This window comes from Mauremys reevesii, linkage group 6 (assembly GCF_016161935.1).
Source record: "Mauremys reevesii isolate NIE-2019 linkage group 6, ASM1616193v1, whole genome shotgun sequence".
In the NCBI taxonomy this organism is placed as follows: Eukaryota; Metazoa; Chordata; order Testudines; family Geoemydidae; genus Mauremys; species Mauremys reevesii.
In genome coordinates, this window is record NC_052628.1 from 117962084 (window position 1) to 117974259 (window position 12176).

Below are 12176 nucleotides of genomic sequence, written 5' to 3' on the forward strand. Positions count from 1 at the left end.
TCTGGACTCACATCCAGGGCGTCTAGGATAGCGGCTTTCACCTGGCTGTAGTCCTGGACTGCCTCCACAGACAAGCCTCGATAGACCGTCTGAGCAGTCCCCGTTAAGTATGGGGCCAGGATGGTGGCCCATTGGTCCTGGGCCCAGCCCGCGACGACGGCCACCCGCTTCAATGTGACGAGAAAGGCTTCGGGGTCGTCGCCGGGCCCCATCTTCGTCAGCCGAATTGGGGGGCTGGGCCGCGGGGCCCCTGCAGCATCTCCTGGATGGGGTTCCCCCGGTCGAGTCAGCACCGCTGCGAGCTGCTGGACACATTGCCGCTGGAAGTCCTGGTGCTGGGTAACCAGGTCTTGAATGAGCTGCCGTTGTTGCGAACCTAGCTGCTCGACGAGCTGCTGCTGCTGTTGCGACCGGGCTGCCTGTTGTCGCTCCTGGCTCTCCGTCATGAGGGCAGGAGCTGGGACAGATCCATCTCTCTGGCGGGAGGCCTCTCTCCCGCGGCCCCCTTTTCACCGGCGTCAAGAGCTCGCGCCCACATCCTGGGCGAGAGGTCCTCAGAGAAGGCACCACGTGTAAGAGTCCGGTGTGGGGGCTTGGCCCTCTCGGGTGTGGCCGGGAGCCAGGCCGTGTCACTACACGGCCTAAATCAGCAGTTCAGTCTCCGAAGGTCCAAGGGCTCAGACCCTCAGGCAGGGCTGAGCAGAAATAAACAGTCAACGAAGCCCAAGCCCTCAGTCAGGGCGGGGCAGCAAACAGCAGTTCTAGGCTCAGACCCTCAGGCAGGGGCTGAGCACCCAGAGTCAGTAAAGCCCTAGCCTTAGTCAGGGCGGGGCAATAAGCAGTAGTTCAAGGGGCTCAGGTCCTTAAGCAGGAGCTGAGCAAACAACAATAGTTCAATGCTCAGCTCCTTAAGCAGGAGCTGAGCAAACAACAATAGTTCAATGCTCAGCTCCTTAAGCAGGAGCTGAGCAAACAACAATAGTTCAGGGCTCAGGTCCTTAAGCAGGAGCTGAGCAGCAACAATAGTTCAGGGCTCAGGTCCTTAAAGCAGGAGCTGAGCAGCAATAATAGTTCAGGGCTCAGGTCCTTAAGCAGGAGCTGAGCAGCAATAATAGTTCAGGGCTCAGGTCCTTAAAGCAGGAGCTGAGCAGCAACCACAATAGTTCAGGGCTCAGGTCCTTAAGCAGGAGCTGAGCAAACAACAATAGTTCAGGGCTCAGGTCCTTAAGCAGGAGCTGAGCAGCAATAATACTTCAGGGCTCAGGTCCTTAAAGCAGGAGCTGAGCAGCAACAACAATAGTTCAGGGCTCAGGTACTTAAGCAGGAGCTGAGCAAACAACAATAGTTCAGGGCTCAGGTCCTTAAGCAGGAGCTGAGCAGCAATAATAGTTCAGGGCTCAGGTCCTTAAAGCAGGAGCTGAGCAGCAACAACAATAGTTCAGGGCTCAGGTCCTTAAAGCAGGAGCTGAGCAGCAATAATAGTTCAGGGCTCAGGTCCTCGAAGCAGGAGCTGAGCAGCAACAATAGGTCAGTCCAGACTTCTGGGTCTGAGCTCTGATGTGAGGGGGAGACTGCCACCCGTGAGGCGGTGGCAGGGGGGACACAGGCCCACCCACTCCACTGTGTCCCAGCCCGGGGCCCTAACAGCAGCAGTTAGTCTGCTGCTGTGTCGGTGGGGTCCTGACCGCAACACACCGACATCGGCTCGAAATCTGCAGTAGCCAGACTGGGGTCAGCTACCCCCGGGCTACTTCCCATCTCCCCCTCCATGGGTACCTGCTCATCGCGGGTGTCCGCAGCGGGGTCCCATACCATGGGCTCCTCGTCGTGCTGAGGGCTGGCTAGGTCAGGCTGCTCCTCAGGACACGGGTCGGGGGGACGCTTGGGCAGCTCCTCGGGGTAACGGGCTCGGGGCAGGCTCGGCCAGTTCTCCTCAGGGTACCGGGCTCGGGGAAGGCTCGGCCAGTCCTCCTCAGGGTACCAGGCTCGGGGAAGGCTCGGCCAGTCCTCCTCAGGGTACCGGGCTTGGGGCAGGCTCGGTCCAGCAAGAGCTCGGTCAGGAGCGTCTGTCCTCTCCGGCCGCTGGGCTGCAACTGAGCGCTGGGCCGGGGCTTTTATACTTCCTGTCCCGCCCCTTGACTTCCGGGGGCGGGGACAGGCGGCAGTGGCTCCGCCCACTGTGGCAGCTGTTCTGGCTCCTCCCTCTCGGGTGCGGCCGGGAGCCAGGCCGCCTCACTACAGGGCCGTACTGTTGCAAGAGGTGGGAGGAGAAGAACAACCCATTTTGGACCTGAGCCACAAGCTGTTCCCCAGAGAGACCCGGTATTCCACCACAGAGCGGGAGACCCTGGGAGTGAAATGGGCATTCGTGGCGCTGAGGTACTGTGATGTTCGTCCATCGTTGTCGATGAAGACCTCAACAACTCATTCGTTCGATGACCGGACTCTGTGAGTCCGGAGATGACTGATCAGTCCGATTCGGGCGTGGAACGTCCTGCCACACGTTGGACAGACATGCGATGGCACTGTCGATGATGTGCGGGCAGCTCTGGACTCGCGCAGCTCACGCTTTCTTTCAGACTCAGCAGTACGCCTCGCCTCAGAGGTATTACTGCCTGTGTGAATGAGGCTGCGCCATGCTGGACGGTTCAGTGCGAGGGTTTCCCATGTGGCGGTGTTGATCTCCAGGGAGTTCAGAGAGGTCTTCAGCGTGTCCTTGAACCGCTTCTTTTGTCCTCCATGGGAGCGCTTTCCCTGGTGAGTTCTCCGTAGAAGAGCTGTTTAGAAATGCGCTCCTCTGACATTCTCACGACATGTCCGGCCCATCTGGTCTGGGCTCTCATCAGCAGTGTGTGAACTGACGGCAGACTGGCTCTGGTAAGGACTTCAGTATCGGGCACTTTGTCCTGCCATCTGATTTTTAGAAGCTTTCGCAGACAGGAAATGTGGAAATGATTGAGCCTTCGTGCATGACTCTGATAGACAGTCCACGGCTCGCAGGCCTACAGCAGAGTTGGAAGCACCACTGCTCGGTAGACCATCAGCTTCGTTGGTAGGCTGATCCCTCGACGTTCCCAGACGTTGGAGCGCAATCGCCAAATGCAGAGCTGGCTTTAGCAATTCTGCCGTTTACTTCATCATCGACTGACACTGCTTGGGAAAGGGTACTGCCCAGGTATGTGAAGTGCTCCACTGCCTGGAGTCTCTGTCCATTTACAGTGATGGACGGTTCTGAGTACGGAGCGTGGGGAGCTGGCTGGTGCATGACCTCAGTCTTCTTGATGCTAACGGTGAGACCGGTTGTTACATGCAGATGAAAACTTGTCCATATTGGCTTTCATTTGTGGCTCTGTACTAGCATTCAGAGCACAATCATCGGCAAAGACAAAGTCTCAAGTACAGTTTCCTTCACCTTGGTAATGGCACGCAGTCGCCTCGGATTGAATAGTTTCCTGTCAGTTCTGTATTTCAGGCCTACTCCTTCAGTGCAGTATTGAAAGGCATCAGTCAGAGTGGCAGAGAATATCATGCTGAACAAAGTGGGTGTTAAAACACACCCTTGCTTGATGCCGTTGGTGACTGGGAAGGCCTCAGATGTTTCACTGTCATCCAGGACACGAGCCATCATACCGTGATGAAATTGACGTACCATTGGTATGAATCTGTCTGGACAGCTGAATTTCGACATGATCCTCCACAGGCCCTGGCGACTGACAGAGTCGAACGCTTTCGTGAGGTCCACAAAAGTTGTGTAGAGCTCACAATTCTGTTCTTGACATTTCTCCTGTAGCTGACACGCAGCGAAGATCATGTCAATAATCCCACGTCCCTTGCGGAAGCCGCACTGTGATTCTGGCAGTAAGCCCTGCTGCAGGTGAGTGATCAATCGGTTCAACAGAACCCGTGCAAGAATTTTCCACGCTGTAGAGAGCAGCGAGATTCCATGGTGATTGTTGCATACCTGGCGATTGCCCTTCCTCTTATAGAGGTGCACCATGGACACATCTCTAAATTCCTGTGGAATGGATCCCTGCTTCCAGAAGGACTGAAACAGCTCAGTGACTTTCCGTAGCAGCACGGGTCCACTGACTTTGTACACCTCTGCTGGTATGGCATCTGACCCTGGGGCTTTGCCACTTGACAGCTGGTTGATGGCTTCCTTCACTTCATCCTCTTTTGGTGAAGCATCCATGGAGTCATGGACTGCAACCTGGGGCATCTTGTCAATGGCCTCATCATTGATGACTGAGGGGCAGTTGAGAACTGCTTCAAAATGTTCAGCCCATCTCTGGAGAATCTGCGTCTTCTCTGTAAGGAGCACAGTGCCATCAGAGTTCAGGAGGGGAAAGCTCCCAGAAGACTGTGGACCATAGACTCTCCCTCACTTTAATCCAATTCACGCGCAAGTCTCGACATCATAACATATCAAGTCCTGTGGTGATGGGCAAGCGACGAAGCAGCAGGTGTGGATACACTGGGAGCTGTTGCCGCGGACCTGCACACAGGCGGCTCAGGTATAATGGTCGTTCCTCACTGACCGAAGCAGCAGTGGAGCGCGGCATCTTCTTGAGCGACTGAGCAGCCCTATTCAGGACTGCACTGCTCACTTGGCTAGAAAAGGTGCCCTAAACATTGCCTGCTTCACCTTACCCTGGCCAGCATACCGCGGCTGGTGGGGATCCCATCAAAGAGGTTGAACAAAAACAAAACTTAGAGTGACACCGATCCCCATTGGCACATGGGCTGTGCGCACGCTACTGGACAACATCACGGCAGACAGACCGGAGAGAAGAACAGCACTTGTCGCCAGAGAGCTCGCACGCTACAACATTGACATTGCAGCCCTTAGCGAAACTCGCCTTGCTAATGAAGGACAGCTGTCCGAGTCAGGCAGAGGCTATACATTCTTCTGGAGTGGCCGCAGCAGTGATGAGCGTCGCGAATCTGGAGTTGGCTTCGCCATCAAGAATCATCTTGTTCGGAAACTTGCCAGTTCCCCCAAGGGTGTGAATGACCGACTCATGACAATGCAGCTTCCGCTTCAAAAAGGAAAACAAGCTACTTTGATCAGCACATACACTCCCATAATGACCAACCCAGAGAATGTGAAGGATAAATTCTACGAAGAACTAGGTGCTCTGTTATCATCAGTGCACCGCAGAGACAAGCTGATCCTGCTTGGCGATTTTAACGCAAGAGTCGGATGCGATGCCGCAGCCTGGGAAGGAGTCATCGGGAAACATGGAGTGGGAAAGTGTAACAGCAATGGCCTGTTACTGCTGAAAACTTGTGCAGCACATGACCTTCTGATCACCAATACGGTCTTCCGCCTCCGTACCCGCAACAAGACTTGGTGGATGCATCCCTGTTCCAAGCACTGGCATCTGATCGACTATGTCGTCATCAGGAGAAGGGACAGACAAGATGTCAGGGTTATAAAAGCTATGTGCGGCGGTGACTGTTGGACGGATCACAGGTTCATAGTATCCAAAATGAAGCTCCGTATCATGCCGAAGAGACGACCACAAGGCTGTAAGGCTCTCAAAAGGATCAACGTGTCGAAGCTGAAGAATAGCCGCATCGCTGAAAATCTAGCGGAAGACCTAGAGAATGAGCTTGCTGATCTTCGTATTGAGGATGACGCTGAGAAAGACTGGGAGCCATTCCGCAACACTGTCCATACAGCTGCATCGAAGGTATTGGGGCCCTCCACACGCAGGCGGCAAGGCTGGTTTGACGAAAATGATGCAGAAATCCAGGTCCTACTTGCTGAGAAGCATCGCCTGCATCGTGCACATCAGAACGACCCATCCTCAGCGGCAAAGAAGACAGCCTTTATCATGCTCGCAGAACAGTACAGCACCGACTGCCCAAAATGCGGGACTTGTGGCTGAGCGCCAAAGCAGATGAAATACAGGCATATGCGGACAGGAATGACTATAAGCAGTTCTACGAAGCCCTCCTTCTCCTTGGTAATAGAACACGCACCCCTCAGGTGGATTAACAGCATGAAGGACTCAAACACACGGATCATGTGGTGGTACATGTCCCTCCAACCCTATTCCTTCCGAGTGTTACACCGGCCGGGAAAGGCTCATGCGGATGCAGATTTCTTTTCCCAAGTTGTGGGGCGGTAGGGGGGTAGGGGGAAGGGGAGGAGACGACTAAGGGTCAGCCGGCCCAGGCGACTGTCTTAAGGGGGAGGGTGTGTGACGGGGCAGAGTGGACCCACACTGGTATAGCAGGGGTTAACCCTTCCTCCCTGGCAGAGGAAGCCCCGCCCCAGAAGTTCTGCTGGGCATGCTCCAACTGGAGCTCAGATATAAAAGCCTGCACATCAGCTCAGTCTGGGCTGACCGCCGGAGGGGAAGGACGCACGCTGTTAGCTCCTGCAGAGAGAGGGCCTGCGAGCCAGGATCCGGGCGTCAGCCCTGCCGAGGCACCACCGGAGACCCTGACGGAGGACGACCCAGGGGCGGAACAGACCGGAGGACCCCTCGCTGCAGAAGCACTGCCATTCCCAGGGGAAAGTAGAGATAAACGGTGTTAAAGCTGTATTAGCACTCGGCGTGTTGCGGGCAGATCCCTGCTGAGCGAGCGGCAAGTAGAGCTTGCAGCTATCAGGGCCCTGGCTTGGGGCTCAGAGGAGAAGGTGGGCCCGAGTCCAACCGTGAAGGATTATGTGGACTCTGGCCGCACTACCCCGCCTGAAAGGGGGGATTATATCAGGCCCGCACAACTCGTAAAGCGGCGAGGGCCACATTCCTCCAAAGAAAACAGCCGAGGGCCGAAACCTCACGGCCCCGCAGAAACACCCTGCCCCAGGGCCGCCCAGCCCTGCGGAAACAAACCCTCCTTCCCCAGCGCCGCCCCACCAAAACTGCTGTGGGCCAAAAAGGAAGGTTGGGGGTGGGGAAGTGATACTTTATTTTAAATCAACCGGGGGCTCCCAGCTGAAGAGGTGGCTGGGAGCCCTCAGGGTCAAATTAAAGGGCCCAGGGCTCCGGCGGCTGGGGGAACCCGGCAGGGTCGGCTCTAGGTGTTTTGCTGCCCCAAGCAAAAAAAAAAAACTTGGCTGCCCCCCATCCCAGCCCTGGGCTCCCCCCTGTACCCTCCTGCTGCCCCAATCCTGGGCTCTTCCCCCACTGACCCACACCCCCTGCCGCCCCAGTGCTGGGCTTCCCCCTTTCCTCCCCACCAGTGCCCTCCCTCCACCCTGCTGCTGCCCCAGCCCTGGGCTCCCCCCACCAGTGCCTCCCCCCCCCACACACCTCCTGCCTCCCCAGCCCTGGGTCACTAGTAACGCTCCCAGGGCAGGTCATTCAGCAGGAATTTTGGATGTGCACAAAACACAGACAGGATTGGTTCCCATATGGTTACAGAGCTGCAATAAAGTGGAACAATTTTCAGCTTGTGTGATTGGAGGATATCTGGATGCATATTATAAGACTGTCCTCCATAAATGAGGAAAAGTTGAGGTGCCTTTATTATTCTTTTGTTCCACTCTTTCTTTCTATGGGGAATTTGCCTATGCAATATCACTGTCTTCCTTAAACAAACAAAAAGGCAATGGCTGCTGAAAATAGCAATTCCAGTCCTAATAAGCATTTCTTGCTCAATTTTATCCTGCTTTTTCTACAGCAAGTTACAGTGGATCAGTATATTTGATTTGGGAGAAATGAAGTAACAGCTGCCCAAACTGAGCTTGAGCACTCCTGAATCCTGAGGTGTTCAAATCTGAAGGCAGGCGCTGGGGCCTGTGGGCTCCACGGGGGAGTATGGCAGCAATGTGTCTGGAGCTGCATGGAGCCAGACACGCTGGTCTGAGTGGCACAGTAAGTGGGCTGGAGGTTGGAGAAGGGGTAGGGAGTTCCAGGGGGCAGTCAAGGGACAGGGAGCTGTGGGGCTGGATGGGGCAGAGGTTCAGGGGCAGTCAGGGGACAGGCAGCAGTAGGATAGGCATGGGAGTCCCAGGGGTTTATCAGGGGATAGGTAGGGGTGGGGTCCTCGGGGAAAGGTGGGGGGGGTCTCAGGAGGGGGCAGTTGGGGACGAGGAGAAAGGAGGCTTAGATAGGGGCTGGGGTCCCAAGGGGCCGGTGGAGCAGGGGTCGTGGGGGGGAGCACGCGGGGGACAAGGAGCAGCGGCAGGGAGATCGGGGGTGGGGTGCGGGGGGTGCAGGTGGGGGCAGGAGTCCAAGGAGAGGAGTCTCAGGGGACAAGGACCAGCGGTGTTAGATAGGGGGTGGGGGTTCTGGGGGGCAGTCGGGGAGGGTGCAAACAGTGGTCGCGTGCCGGGATTCAAACCGCTCTGGGCTGCTGGCAGCCGCGGGGAGCCCTGAGCCCTTAAAATCCCAGCCGCAGCCGGGAATCTGTGGGCAGCCCAGAGCCCTCTGACTCCCAACTCTGGCTGAGATTTAAAGGGCTCTGCACTCCCTGCGGCTGCGGGCAGCCCCAGAGCCCTCTGACTCCCAGCCACGGCTGGGATTTAAAGGGCTCTGGGCTCCCCGCGGCTGCCAGCAGCCCAGAGCCCTCTGACTCCCGGCCGCAGCTGGGATTTAAAGGGCTCTGGGCTCCCCGCCGCTGCGGGCAGCCCAGAGCCCTCTGACTCACGGCCGCGGCTGGGATTTAAAGGGCTCTGGCCTCCCCGCGGCTGCCAGCAGCCCAGAGTCCTCTGAGTCACGGCCGCGGCTGGGATTTAAAGGGCTCTGGCTCTGGCGCGGCTGCCAGCAGCCCAGAGCCCTCTGACTCACGGCCGCAGCTGGGATTTAAAGGGCTCTGGCCTCCGCGCGGCTGCCAGCAGCCCAGAGCCCTCTGACTCACGGCCGCAGCTGGGATTTAAAGGGCTCTGGCCTCCCAGAGCCCTCTGACTCCCGGCCGCGGCTGGGATTTAAAGGTCTCTGGGCTCCCCGCCACTGCCAGCAGCCTAGAGCCTTTTGATTCATGGCCACGGCTGGGATTTAAAGGGCTCTGGGCTCCCCGCGGCTGCCAGCAGCCCAGAGCCCTCTGACTCCCAGCCACGGCTGGGATTTAAAGGGCTCTGGGCTCCCCGCGGCTGCCAGCAGCCCAGAGCCCTCTGACTCCCGGCCGCGGCTGGGATTTAAAGGGCTCTGGGCTCCCCGCCGCTGCGGGCAGCCCAGAGCCCTCTGACTCACGGCCGCGGCTGGGATTTAAAGGGCTCTGGGCTCCCCGCGGCTGCCAGCAGCCCAGAGCCCTCTGACTCCCGGCCGCGGCTGGGATTTAAAGGGCTCTGGGCTCCCCGCCGCTGCCGGCAGCCCAGAGCCCTCTGACTCCCAGCCGCGGCTGAGATTCAAAGGGCTCCCCGCGGTTGCCGGCAGCCCAGAGCTCTCTGCTTCCTGGCCGCAGCCGGGATTCAAAGGGCTCTGGGCTGCCCGCAGAGCTCCGTGTGCGGGGGATTTAGAATCCCCTCGCGGGCCGCACAGTGAGGCTCCGCGGGCCGTATGTTGTGCAGGCCTGGATTATATGAACGTTGGCCGCTAGGCTGTTCTACCCTGCTGCAAAGAGGGATTATATGGACTTTGTCCGCTAGGCCGTGCTACCCCACCCTTATAGATGCCGCCAACGAGGTCGCGCTACTGCAAATACTGGGGGAGGGAAGAGCGTAAGACCGAGTGACAGTAACAGACGGCCCGTAGAGAGGCAAACACTGAGACTAGAGAGACGCGAGGCCCCAGCACCGTTCCGGCACCTGCCACAAAGGGGCGCTGCGGTGCCAGGTCCACTACAGACTCCTAGACTTTAAGGTCAGAGGGGACCATTTATGATCATCTAGTCTGACCTCCTGCACAATACAGGCCACAGAAGCTCACCCACCCACTCTTGTAATAAACCCCTGACCTATGTCTGAACTACTCAAGTCCTCAAATAATGGTTTCAAGACTTTAAGGTGCAGAGACTCCTCCAGCAAGTGAACCAGGCCCTGTACTGCAGAGGAAGGTGAAAAGCCCAGCTATGGTGATCAGCTAAACCCTGAGCATGTGGGCAAGACTCACCTCGACCCAAGAAGAGCAGGCCTGGGCAGAGCAGGTCTGTACCAGGGAAAGGAGAGTGCTTTCCCCTGGGCGGCACAGCCTGGGGCTTAGCCAAATTGATTACAGAATGAGTCCTACCTCCGAGGGACCATGTATTGGCCCCGAAAGAACCAGACTGCAGCGGCGATAAAGCCTAGCTGGGCTATGCACTGGAATGAGAACTAGGTAGGAAGTTGAAAGCAGCAAGGAAAGCCTAGAAGGGAACTTGAGAAGAGAGGTAGGATGTGCCCAGGGAAACCTGCAGCAAAGAGAAAAGAGCAGACCTAGCTGTTGAGCACAGAGCCCTGGGCTGCTACCAGGTTCAGGATGGGACCGGGTTCCTCTACTGACCCCAAAGAAGGGGGGCATAAATGCACCCAGAGAGGTTACCAAGCCCAGCAAGGGGGCTGCAGGCTGAGCCAGAGCCCCAGTGAGAGGAGAAGAACTTTTTTCTCTGGGAAGACCTTTTTGGACTTTTACTGTGTGACAAACTGAGCCCCAGAAGCGGTGACTAAGTAGTGAGCCGGCCAGAGGGCCGAATTACCAGGCAGAGAGACTGCCATGGTGCTGGAGTGACCGTCAATGAAGGACCAGAGGGCACCTAACAATGAGTAGATTCATTGATTATTGGCATCGTCAGCAGAAATGAATTCCTCTCGTCATCTGCGATGGCTCATGGAAGTCTTGGATACTGAAGGAAGGTCCGTCCCCGCAAGTGGGAATCCCATTTGAGTTCCAGGGACTGGTTAAGCAGGCAAAGCAGGGCTCGGGGTTTCTCCAGCAGCTCCTAGAAACTCCCCAGAAGCAGAAGGAAGTGCAGGCAGAGCTGCAGATGCAGCTGGTAATCTTGAGGGAGCAGCAGCAAGACCTGTCAGAGATCCTGCAAAGGGAAATGAACCTGCTACGCCCATGGACAAACAGAGCAGCCTCGGATCTAGTGGCCAGTGAACTCTGGTACAAAGCTGCTTCCATTATGGAAACAGCCTGGTACTGGCGAGTGGGTGGGGAGACCAGGGAGATGGGAGGGGTTACTGAGGCTGGGGTGGGGAAGAAGCTGTGGGGCTGGGAGGGGAAGGACATGGCCCAGCTTGTGGGAAGGATCCTGCCGGCTGTGTCTGGCGCACTGTGCAGCCTCTTCTGTGGGAAGTTCTCATGGGTTAGTGTGGCCTGAATCTCTCCTGCTCCTTTGTTCTCTTTGGGCTTCACAGGAGATGTCTGGTGAACTGCCTGTGGACTCTGTGCCCCGCACCGCTCCGAAATTATTCGCTACCTTCAAAGAAACAGGGCACAGCTCAGCCTGGTAGGTAGGCTGGAGACTCACACTTCACTCACACACACAACACTGAGGGGCTTTGGGAAGCACAGTAACAAAGAAGAGATTTAAGTGATACTAAGCAAGAGAAAGAGACAAATTTCAAACAGACAAACAAAACAAAACACACTTTGTAGTGACTCAAACTGAATCATAAGAGTCACAATTGTGGCCTTAGCAGTTTCCAGACTAACATCTCCGCTTTCCTAACAGACCTTATTTGATGTCCCTGTACGGTACAAAAATTCTCTGTCGAATCTGCTGATTTGATTGCTTAGCCTTTCGGTTTCAGACCCTCTGTTCTCTTTCTGGGGTGCCTGGACCTGACTGCAACATCTCTCTTCCAGTCTCTGGCCCAGCCTCTTCCACAGACGTATGCTGCAGCCAGCCCAGCTCAGAGAGCAGTGGAGACACATGATCTCATCCTGTCAAACCAAGCAACATGGGTCGATTGAGGCTTAGATGGAAGATCCCAGGTATCTCGTGGAGGTAAAAACCATTCACTCTTCTGGGCACTTTGGGCTTCCTGTTCCATAGCCTAGTTGTCATCATGACTTTGTTTTTTTATTCTCAGAGGACGTGTCTGGGATCCTGGAGACTGTTTCCTGCTGGAGGTTTGAGCGGGGAGAGATCACTCAGAAGATCACTCGGGTCTGCAGGGTTCATGGGAGCAGCCACACTCCAGCAGGCCATCTGGAAGCCTACTAAAAACTGCTTACCTACGACTTACAAAGTCCAGACCCAGTTTGAGGCTCCATCCCTGAGGCCTATTGGCAGAGTCCCAGAGCAGCTAATCGGCCCCCGGGACCTCCTTAAACCAACAGCAGGAACAAGAA

At 56.4% G+C, this 12176-nt stretch overlaps 1 protein-coding gene across 1 annotated transcript in view; it reads left to right on the forward strand.

Annotated features, from left to right (window-relative positions):
- The window catches only part of LOC120407516 (ras-related protein Rab-17-like), a 45672-nt gene extending 33939 nt beyond the window's left edge, over nt 1-11733 (forward strand). The window contains exon 6 of the mRNA XM_039543139.1: nt 11688-11733. The gene's annotated coding sequence lies outside the window, so the exon portion shown is untranslated. The remainder of the gene's footprint in view (nt 1-11687) is intronic.
- Nucleotides 11734-12176: the final 443 nt, after the last annotated feature.